Here is a 17465-nt window from a genome sequence, read left to right as displayed (position 1 = left end):
CGAAGCTTATGCCGTCCCTTGGCCAATCCCCCCGCGTGGGTATGTGCCATTTTCATATGGTGAAGAAGAACAAGAAGACTGAAGGCTGGGACAGGCCCGATGCTGGCCGTTCACCGTTTCACCATGTGCTCCCGTTTCCCCCTTCATCCTGTAAATAAACCCATTCCCCCTTCATGACAATATATATATATATATATATATATATTGTCACAAAATTCGGCGCATTTTTGAAACAAACAAAGAAAAAACCGCCGCGCGCACGGCGTCTCGCCGGCGCGCGCTGAACGGGAGAGAAGGAAAACCCCCGCTGGGCGCGTGGCTCTCTCTCCCCTCCACCAGCGCCCACCGCCACGGCGTGCGCCGAAGGAATGAGTCATCCACGCCGATTTGTCTAGAACGTGTGAGTCCTTTCTACTGTTAACGGGGGGAAGAGGGGGAAGCCTTGCGTGCCCTAAGACATGTCCCCCTCCTCTGCACTCGGACGTCGGCTACGCCGCCACGACGGCGCCACGCTAGAACACGCTGGAACCTTCGCGAAACGACTCCTGACTTTAACCAATGAGGACGCGCGGCCGGCGAGAGAAAGGAAGGGAGACAGGACGGGAGATGCTAAGCGTATGTGCGCGCCTACTTTGGCGCGTAGAACAAACAGACGTGAGAGCGAGCCTATAAAAGAAGAACGCTGACAGCTATCAGTCAGTCCGGACCGCCGTTTAAGCTTCGGAGAAGCGCGCCCGTTCGACTCCCGGGAAAACACCACTCGGCCAGCATCGGACCAACGAGGCAACGGTCGCCAGTCTGCGGGACGGCATCGTCGTGGAACTCTGGTCGTCGGACTGCCGCAGTGCCCGGTGAACAAATTGTGTTTTTTGTTTCTTTACCTCTCTCTCTTGTGTTAGTGCACTTTAGTTGTAATATTGCCTATATATTGTATTCTCTCTCGAGTTAAACTTTGCACGAGTTGCATTGTTCTGTTAATCACTGTCTATGTATCTGTACTAGTGATTCTGAAACCCTCTGTATCGTCTCAATTGCTGTATAAACTTTGTTTTCCTTGTGAACCTTTGGCTCCGACCCATTCTCTGGCTTGCGACCGGCGAAAGCTGGGCACCAAACGCCCAGAAACCTCTTGTCACTTGGTGGCTGGTCTGCGCTGAGCTTGCCACGCTGAGTCGAGGGCATCTCCTTTGAGTCCGAGACCGCTACCCCCACACGCTCTAAGGGTGTCTGGGGGCTTCCCACTAAAAGTGCGCGAAGTGTGGGTGACAATATATTCTGGCGTCTGCGACAGGACGTTTGGTGTTTGCAAGCACAGAGAACGAAGAAAGAGTCGGAAGGAGTTTACGAAGAGGTCGTAAACGAGGGTTAGCAGCAGAGCGATATTGTGAGGTGCCGCGCCGAAGCGGTTAGTGATGTTCACCGTTTAGAAGTATCCATTGCCTTGAATGTAGAGTTCGGTTTCCAGATATGAGCTTCAAGTAGCTAAAGAAGCTAATATACGTCGGTCTCCAGATGGTGATGACCGGAGCCGAACTGCGAGAATGGGTGGACCAGGAAAGAGAGAGAGCTCGAGAAGAGAGAGAAAGAGAATGGCAAAGGAAACAAGAAGAGAGAGAGAAAGAAATACAGCGCGCTAGAGAAGCCGCTGAGAAAGAGAGGCGAAAGAAACGAGAAGAAGAGAGAGAACGGAAAAGGCGCGAAGAAGCGGCCGAAAGAGCTTTTCAAATAGAAATGGCGATCCCTCAGAGGAAGCTTGCTGAAATGCGGCGTTTCAGGAACGTCAGGGAGCCAGCGGAGCTTATCCCCTGAGAGGCTGGGTGGAAGAGAGAGGAAATTAATTCCTCGGCAACCACAGAAGAGGTTATAGCTAGCTCCAGAAATCAGAGCTTGGTTGTGGAACAGCCTGTTCCTGCAAGTGAAACCACCGAGAGTGAAGAACAGACCAGAGTGTCCCTTCCTCAGGAAACTGATTGTGTAGCTACTGCTGAGGTAGTAGGCACTGAAGTAAAGGCCAACCTGACGCTTCAGTCTGAGGGAACCCTAGGGCAGCCGCCTGAGGACGAAGAAGCAGTTCGGATCTCTATGGAGGAGTCCGAGTGGAACACGTCTGAGTCTTGCAGTGCCGACCTCGAGAAAGAGGGGTTTAATGGCACTGAGAGCGAAAGCTCAGATGTAGTAATGGCTGAGGAGAGCGCACTCATTGAAAACCCGGAAAATGTTCCGAGTGAACCCTCGAACAGCGAGGAGGGCTTTCCCGATGTGGAAGGTGAGGAAAATTGTGCGTATGAGGAAGGCAATGAAATTTTTGCCACTGGCGAAGGAGAATGTGCAGTGGAAGGAAACGAACAGACTGGGCAAAGGTCTGTTTATGGCTGCACTGAATGTTACCCACTGAAGCTCGGAGTTGACAGCAAAGGAGAATTCATAAGTGAGAACGATTCTCCAAGCAGTCCTGAGCCGAGCTCTGAGCCTTGCGCTCGAAGAGTAGTGGAAAGTTCAGTCCCCGAAGAACAAAAAGGAGCTGAACCAGTGGCTGCATCGCGAGGGAACAACTCGGATGACGCAATCGTCAGTGAACCGGGCTCAGCCCAAAGCAGAGTTCGGAAGGAAGTAAAAAGAAAGCGAAATCAGTCGGACACCACCAAAGCAGGTGAAGCCGAAAAGCCGAAGCCCTGGAGAAAATTCAAGAAGAGAATGGACACAAAGAGAATTAACCTGAAGACCGTTGAGTCGAATGCAAGCGACCTGCACGAATATCGCAGCAAAATGAAAAAGAAGCTGAGACGAGCAAGCCCAGCGTTCAGCAGACTCAGTCTGGAGGCGCAAACGCAAACAGAAAAGCGCGCACCGAGAAGGAAGACACGAGAAGTGTAGCCGTCGTGAGCGAACTGGCGTTAAAATTGTTTGCAACAGACGCGCTAACCACAGGAAAGAAAGAAGAGCTCGAAGTCTGCGCGCAAAGGCAGACAGCAGCAGGAATAGGAAACTGTGCCACAACACACAACAGCGTTCGGAAGAGAAGCCTCAGCAGAAGACGGAAGAAGACTCGAACCCGCGACAGGAAGAAAGGCCAGAGTCGCGTGCGAAAGAGGACCACGAGTGTGGCTGAAAGCCTGAAGAAAGCAAACCTGTTCCGAACCCAATGTGTAGGCCAAACGTGGAAGTATAGGCGAAAGTATGCCTCATACTTGTGTGCTTCCTGTTTGCAATGTTGTGTTAATGTACTGCCCAATCGCGGCGTGTTTTTATGTGCATTGTGGACATTGCACTTTGTTGTGTATGTGAAAACATCATGGTGTTGATGTATATATTTTCACATATAGTTTGTGAGCGCATGCATGTGCGTGCGAATTGTACCGCCGAACTGCGGCGTGTTTTGGAGTGCAATCTGTCTGTTGTACTGTGTTATATGTGTGAAAGCATCAAGGTATTGATGTATGTATTTTGGCATTCGCCACTGACTTTGTGAGCGCGTGCATGTGCGCGCGAATTTTGTGTTTTGTGAATATTGTACACAATATTCTTAAAGGAAGGGGCAGTGTCACAAAATTGGGCGCATTTTTGAAACAAACAAAGAAAAAACCGCCGCGTGCACAGTGCCTCGCGGGCGCGCGACGAACGGGAGAGAAGGAAAACCCCCGCTGGGCGCGCGGCTCTCTCTCCCCTCCACCACCGCTCACCGCCACGGCGTGCGCGAAGGAATCAGTCATCGACGCCGATTAGTCTAGAACATGCGAGTCCTTTCTACTGTTAACCGGGGGAAGAGGGGGAAGCCTTGCGTGTGCTAAGACATGTCCCCCTCCTCTCCACTCCGACGCCGGTACGCCGCCACGACGGCGCCACGCTAGAGCACGCTGGAACCTTCGCGAAACGACTCCTGACTTTAACCAATGAGGACGCGCGGCCGGCGAGAGAAAGGAAGGGGAACTGCACGGGAGATGCTGCGTGTATGTGCGCGCCTACTCTGGCGCGTAGAAAAAACAGACGTGCAAGCGCGGCTATAAAAAGGGCGTTGGCCGCTACTAGTCAATCCGGACCGCCGTTTAAGCTTCACCGAAGCGCACCCGTTCGACTCCCGGGAAAACACCACTCGGCCAGCATCGGACCAACGAGGCAACGGTCGCCAGTCTGCGGGACGGCATCGTCGTGGAACTCTGGTCGTCGGACTGCCGCAGTGCCCGGTGAACAAATTGTGTTTTGTTTGTTTACCTCTCTATCTTGTGTTAGTGCACTTTAGGTGCAATATTGCCTGTGTATTGTATTCTCTCTCGAGTTTAACATTGCACGAGTTGCATTGTTTCGTTAATCACTTTGTATGTGTCTGTACTAGTCACTGTGAAGTCCTATGTATCGTCTCTTTGCTGTATAAACTTTGTTTTGTTTTGTAAACCTCTGGCTCCGACCCATTCTCTGGCTTGCGACCAGCGAAAGCTTGGCACCGAACGCCCAAAAACCTCCTGTCACTTGGTAGCTGGTCTCCACTGAGTTTGCCACGCTGAGTCGAGGGCATCTCCTTCGAGTCCGAGACCTCTACCCACACACGCTCTGGGAGCTTCCTACGTAAAAGTGCGCGAAGTCTCGGTGACATATATATATATATATATATATATATATAAATATATATGAAAGAAGCCAACAGCCACAGAAACCAAGGGGCACAGGGGATTTTTTTTTAATTTATTTATTTTGTGGTGTTGATCAATTTAGAATATTACTGAATATGTTATCGCTTAAAGCTAATTGATTAGAAAAGCAGAAGAAAAAACAACCACATGCCGCCGGTGGGATCCGAACCCACCACCTTCGAATTACGCGTCCGGTGCTCTACCTATGAGCTACAGCGACGGCTGTTAAATCTTCTGTTTTCGGGGGTATTTATGTTTACAAGTAACCTAACCTTGAGAGTGTTCATCAGCGCCACCCACGTTCATAGGCGGCGAACGTAGAACGTCCTGAGTTACCGCAGGTGTGACGTAGAACGTCATCGAACGGAGAGGGTGGAAGCTGCGTGAGAACCCTCTTATGCTTCCTATGGCGTAAAGGCTGCCAGAACCGAGGCCCTCGCTAAGCAATTAAGCAAACAAGGGAAGGGGAATGAGGGGCTCGTTATAAATATGAAAGAAGCCAACAGCCACAGAAACCAAGGGGCACTGGGGATTTTTTTTAATTTATTTATTTTGTTGTGTTGATCAATTTTGAATATTACTGAATATGTTATCGCTTAAAGCTAATTGATTAGAAAAGCAGAAGAAAAACAACCACATGCCGCCGGTGGGATCCGAACCCACGACCTCCGAATTACGCGTCCGGTGCTCTACCTCTGAGCTACAGCGACGGCTGTTAAATCTTCTGTTTTCGGGGGTATTTATGTTTACAAGTAACCTAACCTTGAGAGTGTTCATCAGCGCCACCCACGTTCATAGGCGGCGGACGTAGAACGTCCTGAGTTACCGCAGGTGTGACGTAGAACGTCATCGAACGGAGAGGGTGGAAGCTGCGTGAGAACCCTCTTATGCTTCCTATGGCGTCAAGGCTTCCAGAACCGAGGCCCTCGCTAAGCAATTAAGCAAACAAGGGGAGGAGAATGAGGGGCTCGTTATAAATATGAAAGAAGCCAACAGCCACAGAAACCAAGGGGCACAGGGGATTTTTTTTAAGTTATTTATTTTGTGGTGTTGATCAATTTAGAATATTACTGAATATGTTATCGCTTAAAGCTAATTGATTAGAAAAGCAGAAGAAAAAACAACCACATGCCGCCGGTGAGATCCGAACCCACGACCTCCGAATTACGCGTCCGGTGCTCTACCTCTGAGCTACGGCGACGGCTGTTAAATCTTCTGTTTTCGGGGGTATTTATGTTTACAAGTAACCTAACCTTGAGAGTGTTCATCAGCGCCACCCACGTTCATAGGCGGCGGACGTAGAACGTCCTGAGTTACCGCAGGTGTGACGTAGAACGTCATCGAACGGAGAGGGTGGAAGCTGCGTGAGAACCCTCTTATGCTTCCTATGGCGTCAAGGCTGCCAGAACCGAGGCCCTCGCTAAGCAATTAAGCAAACAAGGGAAAGGGAATGAGGGGCTCGTTATAAATATGAAAGAAGCCAACAGCCACAGAAACCAAAGGGCACAGGGGATTTTTTTTTAATTTATTTATTTTGTGGTGTTGATCAATTTAGAATATTACTGAATATGTTATCGCTTAAAGCTAGTTGATTAGAAAAGCAGAAGAAAAAACAACCACATGCTGCCGGTGGGATCCGAACCCACGACCTCCGAATTACGCGTCCGGTGCTCTACCTCTGAGCTACGGCGACGGCTGTTAAATCTGTTTTCGGGGGATGCATTCACAATGTAAAATCACTCCTGAAGAAGATCGGTCTTCCGATCGAAACGTCGAGTTGAATAAATATGTTTCCTGTAACGAAGCGTATACTTCGCTATATATTCTTGTAAGCAGTCTAGCACTTGACGCTTTCGCAACCTATATATATATATATATATATATATATATATATATATATATATATATATATATATATATATAGCGAAGTATACGCTTCGTTAAAGGAAACATATTTATTCTACTCGACGTTTCGATCGGAAGACCGACCTTCTTCAGGAGTGATTTTGCATTGTGAAGGCATCCCCTTTTATAGGGGCGGGCACAGAACAGGAAAGTGGGAAACACAAAGCACATAGCAGAAAAATACGCATAAAAAATTATTAGAGGCAGTGCGACCCACACACACATACACCAAAAAAAAAAGAAGAGTGCGAGGAACAGGTAATCAGTCAGAAAATACAACGTCCAGATGCGGCCTCTGCTTTGTTAAGCACCACAGGCTTGCTTATTGACAGTGGCGTCCAGCTGGGAGGTGCTCGACAGGTGCGTGGCCGTGCAACAACATTCGTAGAAAAATGCGAAAACTTGTTCCTTCTCCTGGCCGCGAGAGCAAAAAAAATATATAAAATATGACCCTCCAACAGAGAGAGCAGACAACAGAAAAAAAAAGGAAAATGAACAGCGCAAGGAAGAAACCTCGAAAAAAAAAGTGAAATAGGTAAAAGAAAACCTTTAAAGTAGTGCTTTTTCTTCGCACCCAGCTATAGTGCACCCACCCCTGGTTGAGGGGAAGTATTGGAAGGAATGTAAAGAAAGAAAAAAATATAAGAAAAAATATAAAAAAAATGTGAGCTTACATAGTAGAATTAAAAAAAAAATGTGCGGCATTCGCGTGACCACAAGGTGAGCACACCCGGGGGGGAAACGGCACAGGTGTGGCACAGGTGTGGCATGCAGAAAGGGGTATGACCTCAGACGACTTAGTCAGTGTTGCTTTGTTTAATTTCGTAGGCCCCTGACCTCGGAAGAGAGGTGAGGGTGCCGTAAGTTTCAATAATGCCATTTTGCACTGTGTTAAATTTAAAAATAAAATATGATTCTCGTTGCTCGCGCTCACGAGTGTTTTTGAAGCCACTCTGTAGTATTGTTACTTTAAGTTTGTCAAACTCGTGACCTTTCTCGCGGAGGTGTTTCGAAAGAGGGAGGTTGGGGAGGGATTGGGTATGTGAGCGGTGGTTATTAAATCTGAAACGGAAGGAATTGTCTGTTTGGCCTATGTATTGCATTCGACAGTCGCCACACTCGAGCATGTAAACCACGTTGCTGGAATCGCAATTCAGGTCTTCCCGGATAGAATGCTTGAAATTTGAATGGGTGCTTTTAGCCAGTGCCGTGGTTTCCATGTGTTTGCAGACTTGACATCGGCTTTTTTTGCATGGTGTGCAACCTACAGCTCTCGGTTTATTGACTGTCGAATGGACAACATGGTTTTGCAGATTTTTTGGTCTCCTATATGTTACTTGGGGGACCGTTGTGAAAATATTTTTTTTTTAATTTTACTATGTAAGCTCACATTTTTTTATATATTTTTTCTTATATTTTTGTAAGGTATCGGTAGCGTTCGCGGGGGTCATCGGAACGCGGCTGGGAGCGCTCAAAGCGAAGCGTCCCCTTCTCGGAACGCGGCCGCTCGCGAACGCGCCAGGAAGTACGGGTGTCCACCCGCCCCGCGGTACCGATTCGCGCACGTGCTGGCACGAATGTCTATTTGTGTTTGTTTTTATTTTGTGGTGGAGAGAGTGCTTTACCTTGTTGAAGCCGGAGGGCTGGCCATGCCCTTGAAGAACCAATGATGTTAACAGCACAACATGATTGGAAGCCACGAAATGTGGGCCGGGCCTTTAGGGCTTTAAAACCGGGCCCCGGTGCTGGAAGCGGGGTTCTGCGCTAAGGTCAGATTCAACGCATCTTCGGCAACGCCGAGCAGGGGCCTCCCCTAGTATTAGCCAGATCCACCTTTTTGTTGTTTGTCTTTTGCCGTTTAATTTGTCTCGAGTGTCTAAACTTCTGTACGCTGTAAATATCTGTACATAAACCTCAGTTATTGCCCTTTTTTTATCCCTGGGTGTCAACTGATCACAAGAGCGTCTCTGACGTGGCACCCCTGGTGCGAAGAGCTTCAGTTCGAGTTACCAACCGTCTCTGGCGGTGCACCTGTGGTGCAAAGAAGAAGAAGAAGAAGAACCTGATCTTTACTATTTTTTTCTTTCTTTACATTCCTTCCAATACTTCCCCTCAACCAGGGGTGGGTGCACTATAGCTGGGTGCGAAGAAAAAGCACTACTTTAAAGGTTTTCTTTTACCTATTTCACTTTTTTTTTCGAGGTTTCTTCCTTGGGCTGTTCATTTTCCTTTTTTTTTCTCTTGTCTGCTCTCTCTGTTCGAGGGTCATATTTTATATATTTTTTTTGCTCTCGCGGCCAGGAGAAGGAACAAGTTTTCGCATTTTTCTACGAATGTTGTTGCACGGCCACGCACCTGTCGAGCACCTCCCAGCTGGACACGACTGTCAATAAGCAAGCCTGTGGCGCTTAACATAGCAGAGGCCGCATCTGGACGTTGTATTTTCTGACTGAGTACCTGTTCCTCGCACTCTTCTTTTTTTTGGTGTATGTGTGTGTGGGTCGCACTGCCTCTAATAATTTTTTATGCGTATTTTTCTGCTATGTGCTTTGTGTTTCCCACTTTCCTGTTCTGTGCCCGCCCCTATAAAAGGGGATGCCTTCACAATGTAAAATCACTCCTGAAGAATGTCGGTCTTCCGATCGAAACGTCGAGTAGAATAAATATGTTTCCTTTAACGAAGCGTATACTTCGCTATATATTCTTATAAGCAGTCTAGTACTTCACGCTTTCGCAACCTATATATATATATATATATATATAAAGTTATTTCTTGGCAGCTGATTGATTAATATAAGATCAAGTCAACAGAAATTGAAAAACATAGCAAGATTTAATTCATGGCGTTTCGGCTGGAGCTCGAGCCTTTTTCGAGTGCATTACAGTATTTGAAACAAGCAGCTTTTATAGCATCCGCGAGGTACAGAAAAAAGTTTAAAAGACAAATGCAAACAGTGGTGAGGGGAGAGGTTAAAAAAAAGAAAAAAAGTGTGTTACAACTTGAAAAGGCGGCAGGTGTTCGGAAGGAGGTAACGACAGAAAAGTCGATGACTAGCGCGAAAAAAAATCTTTACTGCACAAATCGCGGCGACAAGCGCGAAGCGCCTGGCAGCCGCATAGCGAGAAGGCAACATTTGAGGAGAAAGTTTTAGGCATGCAGGTCCGCAGGAATGTCAAAGAAACACATCCGATAAAAAAGGAAAAAAAGAAGAAAAACGCTACTACACAAGAATATGAAAAATCCCACTCAGAGAATGGTTGTGGCAGCACAACACGATACAAGGCAACTTCTCATGCGACAGCGCTAATGTAGTCTACCTCCTGGAATGTGGCAGCTATAAAGCTCAGTACGTGGGACAAAGAGTTACACCATTCAGAATTCGCATCAACAATCACAGATCATATGTGCGGACGCAGCCAAATCTCCCACTTTCAAAACACATAAACAACCTTGGGCATCCATTCGATAACTTTAAAGCTATTGTATTTCAATCGGGGTTCAAAACGCATTATCAGCGCGAGAGCTGTGAATCATACCTGATTCACAAATTTAACACATTCTCAAGCGGCATCAACGAAAGAGTAGGCTGGCTATCATGCTTACACCTCTAGAGTGCCAAATGGGCCTTTTTCCAGTCGAGATTTCTAGTCTCGCTCCCAGCAGTCCCGAGGCCGCGTCCACCATTTTGGAGGGCAGAGCGTACGCGCGGACGGATAGCACTGCGCTGATCCCTGTGAGCACTGCGTTCCTCAGTCTCCGGCCGAACAATGCCCAACACTTGTGCGGCTGTTGGCTGCACTAACCGTCGCGGGAAGGAAGGTGTGAGGTTTTTCCGCTTTCCTTCGGAGCGGTACTACTCGCAGCGGAGGAAAAGACGGGTCGTCGCTGTGCGTCGGGTTTCCCTCGATGGCTCACCATGGGAGCCGTCAGAACATGACCGCATCTGCAGCGATCATTTCTATACAGGTGCGTAAAAACTTCTTCAGAATGGTTTGCTGCTTTCTAACGCTTCTCGTATTTCCGCGCAGCCAGTTAAAATATCACAGACTGCGTCTGAGTTAGGCTAGGCTACGATATTGCTCTTCAGTACTTGCTCTTCTGTACGATATTTTCTCGGCACATAGAGGGTGGTCCAAAATATGTGCGAACACGGCTCAGCGTGGCCGCTCTCCGCGGCGCGCATCGAAGCTACGCGGCGCAGGCGCACACGGGGCCCGGAGGCGGTGCTTCGTGTCGACATCTGCTACGGGTCGCCGTCTGCGGCCACACGAGAAGCCCTGACGCGCCGCGGAGCGCGGGCACCCTGAGCCGTGTTCGCACATATTTTGGACCACCCTGTACATGACGGCGCTCAAGCGTTGCACTTCGCGCCGAGAAAACGGCGTTTGACGATCCGCGCCGATGCTGTATTAGGCTTTTTTGACATTATTCTAGTTTTTGCTTTTCGCGTGTTCTGGACATGTAGCCCTTGTGACCAACAATAAATGCTGCTTGTTTTCAGGGAAGCCAGTGCGATCACTTTCCCACCCAGACTACGTGCCATCCATCTTCACGCATCGGCCTGCTCGTGAAGGCATCCTGCGCAGGCACCAGCGTGCCGCGGAAAGGCGAGGTATTTACACCGTCTGTCCTCAGCCGTTTATTACATGCATGCCGGTGCTGTGCACGGTAGCCTGTTTATTGCAGTTGGATAAATTCCCGTCAATCTGACTGATGCCTTATTTGCCAGGCGCTCCTCGACGAGACGAACCAGCGGCGGGTATGATTGCGGACGACGCAGCAGGTAATGAGCTTTTGCTGAGTATTGTTTAGAAATAGGTGAAACGTTGCGTAATATGCACCTCATCAGAAATTGAAAATCACTGTCACATCAAGCCATTTTACTTCATATGAACTTATTATAATATGTCTCCAAACCTTTAAATACTAGGCACATAAGAAACTAGTTTTCCATTTGTTTTGTACAAATTAATTATGAGCACTGCTTTACATGTTCCAACAGCACACTACTTGTGAACGGCCAAGGTTCTGATGACGAGTATGGTATTGATTTGCCATTTCCAGGTAAAAAATTTTGTACAAATGTCACTTTACTGTGATGTAATCATGACGACTTCATACCTGAATAGCCTAAGAAACATTCTGTAGTTTAGTTACATTATTCAATAGTGCTGCAAAGTACCCCTAATAGTCAAAACCACATATTTTGAACTGATGTGCACACTTTTGAGTTTCGAACATTAGTGTGCACATTCTTTTTGCGGAAACAGCTGGATCGCATTCTATTCTAGAGCTAACATTGTCTGCACTGTTGACTTTTCAGAAACCTTCGAAGTTGCAAATGTCGGGGCAGCACCTGCTTCAGGAGATCATGCTGCCGGGGCTGCAGACCCTTGTAAGACACACTGCAAATGAAGTGGTGCCATGTGATCATCACTTTCCACACCTAATGATTCTTCTTTTTTCTCTCCAGGCACACATGCCATGCGCTCCGCTACAGAAATAGGTGAGTTGTTTGTCTTTTCTAGTGGTAAGCTTGCAAGTCAATATTACACCATGAAACAGTTAGACCTGACGCAAGACTTCAACTTTTGGTCATCAACGGTACCTACTTAACGCTGGATGAGATCACAAAAGCAGACTAGGGCCACCTCATAACTATGGACTGTAAATTTAGGCATTTGACTAAAAATCATGACAAATGCCTAAATGTGGCATTATGGAACTTCCTCGCCTTTTTTCGGGTTCCGTGCAGCATACTGCCATTTTGGCTCATTACTGAAAAAAATCCTGCTGCAAAGTATGAAAAACCATGTTTTCATTTGATGGATCGACCTCTAGTTCAGCTCTGTGTTACAAGATGTGGTTGTGCAGATTGTGCAACGGCAGCTGCTAGCAAGAAACAGTTGGGCCGGTAATGTAATTAATATCCGATAGTGTACTCTTTGTAGACTATGAGGACGGCGTATGTCTTTAGCGGAAAAGTTGTTCATAACTGCAGCAATGCCTCACCTGGGCTCACTCATTGCAACTCATGACCTGCTTGGACTCAACTCATTTCGACTCATGACTCCATCTGTGCTCACTCATTCGGGCTCACTAGCACATTTCAACTAATGGCTCACCCAGGATCACCTTGACACCGACTCCTATAAGCCCACACATCGGAGAGCTCAGGCGTTTTTACGCCGAACAGCCTGAGTTATGCGCCTAAAATGGCAAAAAAGGGGTTAAAAACGCAATTATGCGATGAGCTATCAACTGCAAGTAGCCAGTAGGCACGCCCTGCTCAGAGGGCTGCAGTCGCTCGCGGGATGTAAAGATCTAAGGCTGCTGCATATCTTCGCCAGCCAATTAAAAAAACAAGCAAGGGAGAACTAGATGAACCACAATATAGCAAGCCACAGCTAATATCTGACGAGACCATGCTTGGAGACTAATCACTCATCTTTTAGTAATGTTCTAGGGTGCAGCTGTCACAAAAATTATATACCATAAAACAGTAAACTTGCTCTACGTCATCTCAACCAAAAGTGCAGTCAGTATTATGAGTGCACAGGAAACTCGTGTTCTGCCGGACTGAACAGGACTCGGATCACGATCTGAATGTGAGCGCGGATTCACAACTCGGATCATGATTAGAGATGAGCCCGAGTGAGTTTGCCGACCTATGCACGCCAGTGCATTCATTTTCATTGCTTTTGTTAAAACTATCACAAATAGCTCTTAGTATTAGACAATTTATGTGCACAGGTGGCAAAATTAAGCTGTGCTAGCCTGTGCCTCATAATATGCCTTCATAATATAATATGCCTTTCATAATATGCCTTGTTTTTTGTCACAGTAAAACTTTACTTCATCATGTGAGCAGAGTACAGCCTTCAATTGTGCACTTACTCTGCATGACTTTTGATATTTATGACATGTGATCTCTCTCCACGAAGGGTTTGTAAGCTGTGGTGTCTTCTCATTGCTAGATGGTGCCTGTTTTCTTTCTTTTTTCCCCAGAGGCTTCGGTGACATTGGTTCACCTTCCCCCAGCTATTGAGGCTGCAGATGTACGCAAAGAACTGGCAGCCACAAAAGCAGCCCTTGCCAAGTCGCAAGGCATGGCTGCATTTTGGAAGCAGCAATACGACTGTGTGAAAGAAAGGCTGCTGACCACTAGTACACTTCAGCAGCCTAGTGAATGTAAATATTATACGGGGCTGCCTTCATATCAAGCTTTTAAAGGGCTGTACACTGCTCTGAACAGTGCCATACCTCAGTCATCTAAAGGGCCATCACGCGTACTTGGCAGCATCGATGATTTTTTCATGGTGCTGGTAAGGCTTGGAACAGGAATGCCCGTTAAGGAACTTGCACGTAATTTTGGCATGACCCAATCTTACATGAGCAAGACTTTTTCTAAGTGGGTGCTGTTTATGCACAAAGCCTTGCGTGCCATTACCCGTGTGCCATCTCTGTCTGAAGTGCAGCAAAATCTTCCGAAACAATTTTTAAACTTTCGGGACACGCACATGGTTATTGATGGTATAGAGATTAGGTTGCAGACACCGTCATCAGTGGATGCGCAGCGACAAACTTTCTCGCCCTATAAGCATGGCAACACAGTTAAAGTGTTTGTAGGTGCCACACGAGACGGCTATGTCTGCTTTGTCTCAGATGCTTGGGGGGGGGGCAATTTCTGACAGGGATTCAGTTCTAAAAAGCAAACTGCTAGATATTTTCAAACCCGGTGATGCAATAATGATGGATAAAGGATTCAAAATTTTTGACCTTCTACCTCCCGGGGTAACGGCACATATGCCGCCATTTAATAGGCCCTCATTAGGTCAGATGAGCACTGGTGATGTTTCGCAGACCAGAAGCATTGCCAGTGCTCGCGTACACATCGAGCGCGTCATCAGACGGATCAAGGAATTTCATATTTTGGATGATGGATACCCCATCACAATGACTGACATTATCAATCCAGTACTACAGACATGTGCTTACCTCAGCAATTTCCAATATCCACTAGTGCAGGAACAGAACAGCTGAAGTAGCAGGTGCTATACGAGCGGGTGGTATGAAAGGTTTAATGTATTGACACAGGGCTGTAATGGACACCGTAGTAGAGTGCTTGGAATTTAGGCCACTGGGGGTTCTTTAATTTCCACTGACATCGCACAACAGTTGTGGTTTATCATCCAAGAAGCTGTAATGGGCTCCACAAACCTCATAATCTCATCCACCCGCCTCACTCTGTCACCAACTGCTAAGTGGTGGTGGATTTTTACGGCACAAGGGCAGCTGTGGCCAAAGAGCGCCACGGCACATGGTAGCTTTCATTGCACAAGGTTGGGTCAAAGACCCATCTCCCAAGCATTTCATCCTAAAGAAGCCGAGCACCAGGCAGGGGAAAGCAGGCGGCTCGGGGGATCGAACCCCGCACCTCCCGCATGCGAGGCTCAAACGACTGGGCCACCGCAGCGGTGCTAAGTCAAACTTCTCTGGAAATCCCATCTGTTACATTGAGGGACCATCAGCTGTCTTCCCTCGCATTAGCTGTCCTGATATGACCATTTCTCCATATGTGTGTTGATCACATTTCACACAGTCGAGAAATTCCAGCCCCCATTGTACATAAATGTAGCATTCGGGTTTGTTTATCAGGTTTAACGTCCCAAAGCGACTGAGCCTTACCGGTAATGTACGAACAGCATTCAGTGGTAACAACTGCATGAGCACATAGTGTACTGAACCAAAGCATTTCAGATGTGCTTCCTGTACATAGCTAGCACAGATTGTTTTTCTGTCTACACCTATTATGTACTATAAGGGACATATGTCCCTGTGAAAAAAGAGTGGGGAAACCAAAGCGGACATCCCTGTTCTTAGCCGGGGGTCAGAGACCTCATTTGGGAAGTTGAAAGTTTCACTCGTATGCCCTTATGTGTCGCAGTGAAATGAGACTGTCAGCAGGCATGGCGCAAGTGTGTCGGTCGCCTTTCATTCGGCCGAGAGATTATTGGGCACATAGCACATAGATGTTGCATTCAGTGTCATTGCACTATGCGAGAGCACCCTGACAGGCTACAAGTGTTGTGTAAGCAGCATTTAGTGGTTGGCAACTGCTTCAGAGCAGTGTACTGAACTGCAGCACTGGAGACCGGTATATGTACATTGCCAAATCAGGTTTTGCTTTTCTGTGTGCGATCCTAGTCAAGCTGTGTATGTTAAAACTGCAGCGCAATTTTTTATCCTGCAACTATGAAAAAGAGCAGTAACATTTCCTTTGCTGCGACAAGGATTAGTATAGTGCAGCTATGTCGGTTTTTGTGAGCACACGCACCATGACCATGCTGCAGGTGGTAGGTTGCAAGGTATTTAGCACAGAGATAAGAAAGGACTGTTGTGGGGCAGGGGCTACCTCGAACCCGGGCTCCAGTGGGTAGTGTGTTTGAGCCAAGGAAAGATGGAACTTGAAGTTTTGGAAAATGATAACAAGCGGGTTTAGTGGCACTTTTGGTGAAACTTATTTACATAATTTACAAACAGTCAAAAACTCAAGAGTTCATGCGTCAAGCGACTGAATGAGCCTTGTCACCAGGGCCCAGAGTGTTTATTCTCACTCTGCACGCTCCTTAAATCCCCTAAGGTCTGCCCCTTCACCAGGCGGTGGCCAATGCAATACATGGCACATTTCTTCAAGATGGGAAAAGTTGCAAAGCATGTAGCAAGCAGAGGCACTCGTGGGAATGGGCGAGGAGAAATCACAAGTCCGCAGCTATTTCGTACTGAGGGGCAACAGTCTTGCAAGCAGCACACCGGTGATTCATGCGGGGCCGTGGGCCACAACTGCGGCAAGCTCTCAGATTCGGGCCGGCTCCTGTTGGACATGGTTAATTGCTTGAAGGCACCGTTCCCTTCTTCCTCTGTCGTTTTTCCATCGTCGGTTGCTGCCCCAGATGTCCTTCTAGCTGGGAACCTGTCAAAGGGAATCCTCCGCAAAGAGTGTGCGAAAATCTCCGCCGGCACTTTCACAGCCAGGAATCCTTTCTTTTTTTCAACGGGGGTCAACGGATGGTCAAACGCGTCGCCAGCAGGGTTGTAACAGGACATAAACTTGTCTTGCTGCCATTTTCTATTGCACACAAATGCAATGATTGTGATACAGCACTCTGAGCGAGATTACATACCACTATCTGGCAGTAGCATATTGCACTCTGAACACTTCCCTTGATGACCTGCCAGCACAGTCTTTCTTGGTGTCCTAAATTCCACAATACTTGAGCCTCTGCCCCATTAAGAGTCTAGGCGAACAAGTCTGCTAAAGATGCAGGTTTGATAACTGCTGCTGCGGTCATCGCTTTTTTTCATTTGCACACTTGACACAGTACAGTGAGATTCTCGTTCTCATTGCTGCAGACTAGTAACGGCCTTCTCAGAAAGTCTCTGCTCCTTGGCTTCAAACAGTGGAGTATGATGGTAGCAGTGAAGCAGCAGCTTCTTGAAGGCATCAGTTGTGCTGCCTTCTTGACTACGTCTCTGGCATTTTCATTTTTCGGCTCCCACGGTGGTTCAGTGGTCATAGCACTCGGCTAGTGACCCAAAAAGATGCGAATTCGATCCCGTGCACTGCGGTCACATTTCGATGGAGAAGAAACGCTAGAGTTCTGTGTATTGTGGTCGAAATCCCCGGGTGGCCAAAATTATCCCCAGTCCTCCACTACGGCGCCCATCATAGCCCGAGTCACTTCAAGACGTTGTTGAGGATTTGCGGGGTCCCAGCAGAGCAACAGAGCAAGATGACCAGCGTGGCAGGCTTCTATTTCCGAACAGCCCGTGCCGGGCGTGCGCTCCGAGCATGCGCTGTCGTTCTTTATTTTCTTCTATCGCGGGAACGCCGATCTCAGCGCCTGCGCTTTATAGCGTCGCCGGGCGCTATA

At 47.6% G+C, this 17465-nt stretch overlaps 1 pseudogene; it reads left to right on the top strand.

Annotated features, from left to right (window-relative positions):
* The first annotated feature begins 2082 nt into the window (after positions 1 to 2082).
* On the top strand, positions 2083 to 14574 carry LOC149338116 (uncharacterized; annotated as a pseudogene).
* Positions 14575 to 17465: the final 2891 nt, after the last annotated feature.

This window comes from Amblyomma mixtum, chromosome 6 (assembly GCF_055824585.1).
Source record: "Amblyomma mixtum isolate Tamu chromosome 6, ASM5582458v1, whole genome shotgun sequence".
Taxonomy (NCBI): Eukaryota; Metazoa; Arthropoda; class Arachnida; order Ixodida; family Ixodidae; genus Amblyomma; species Amblyomma mixtum.
The sequence above is the reverse complement of the archived record's forward strand: the minus strand, read 5'-3'. Positions and strand labels throughout refer to the sequence as shown.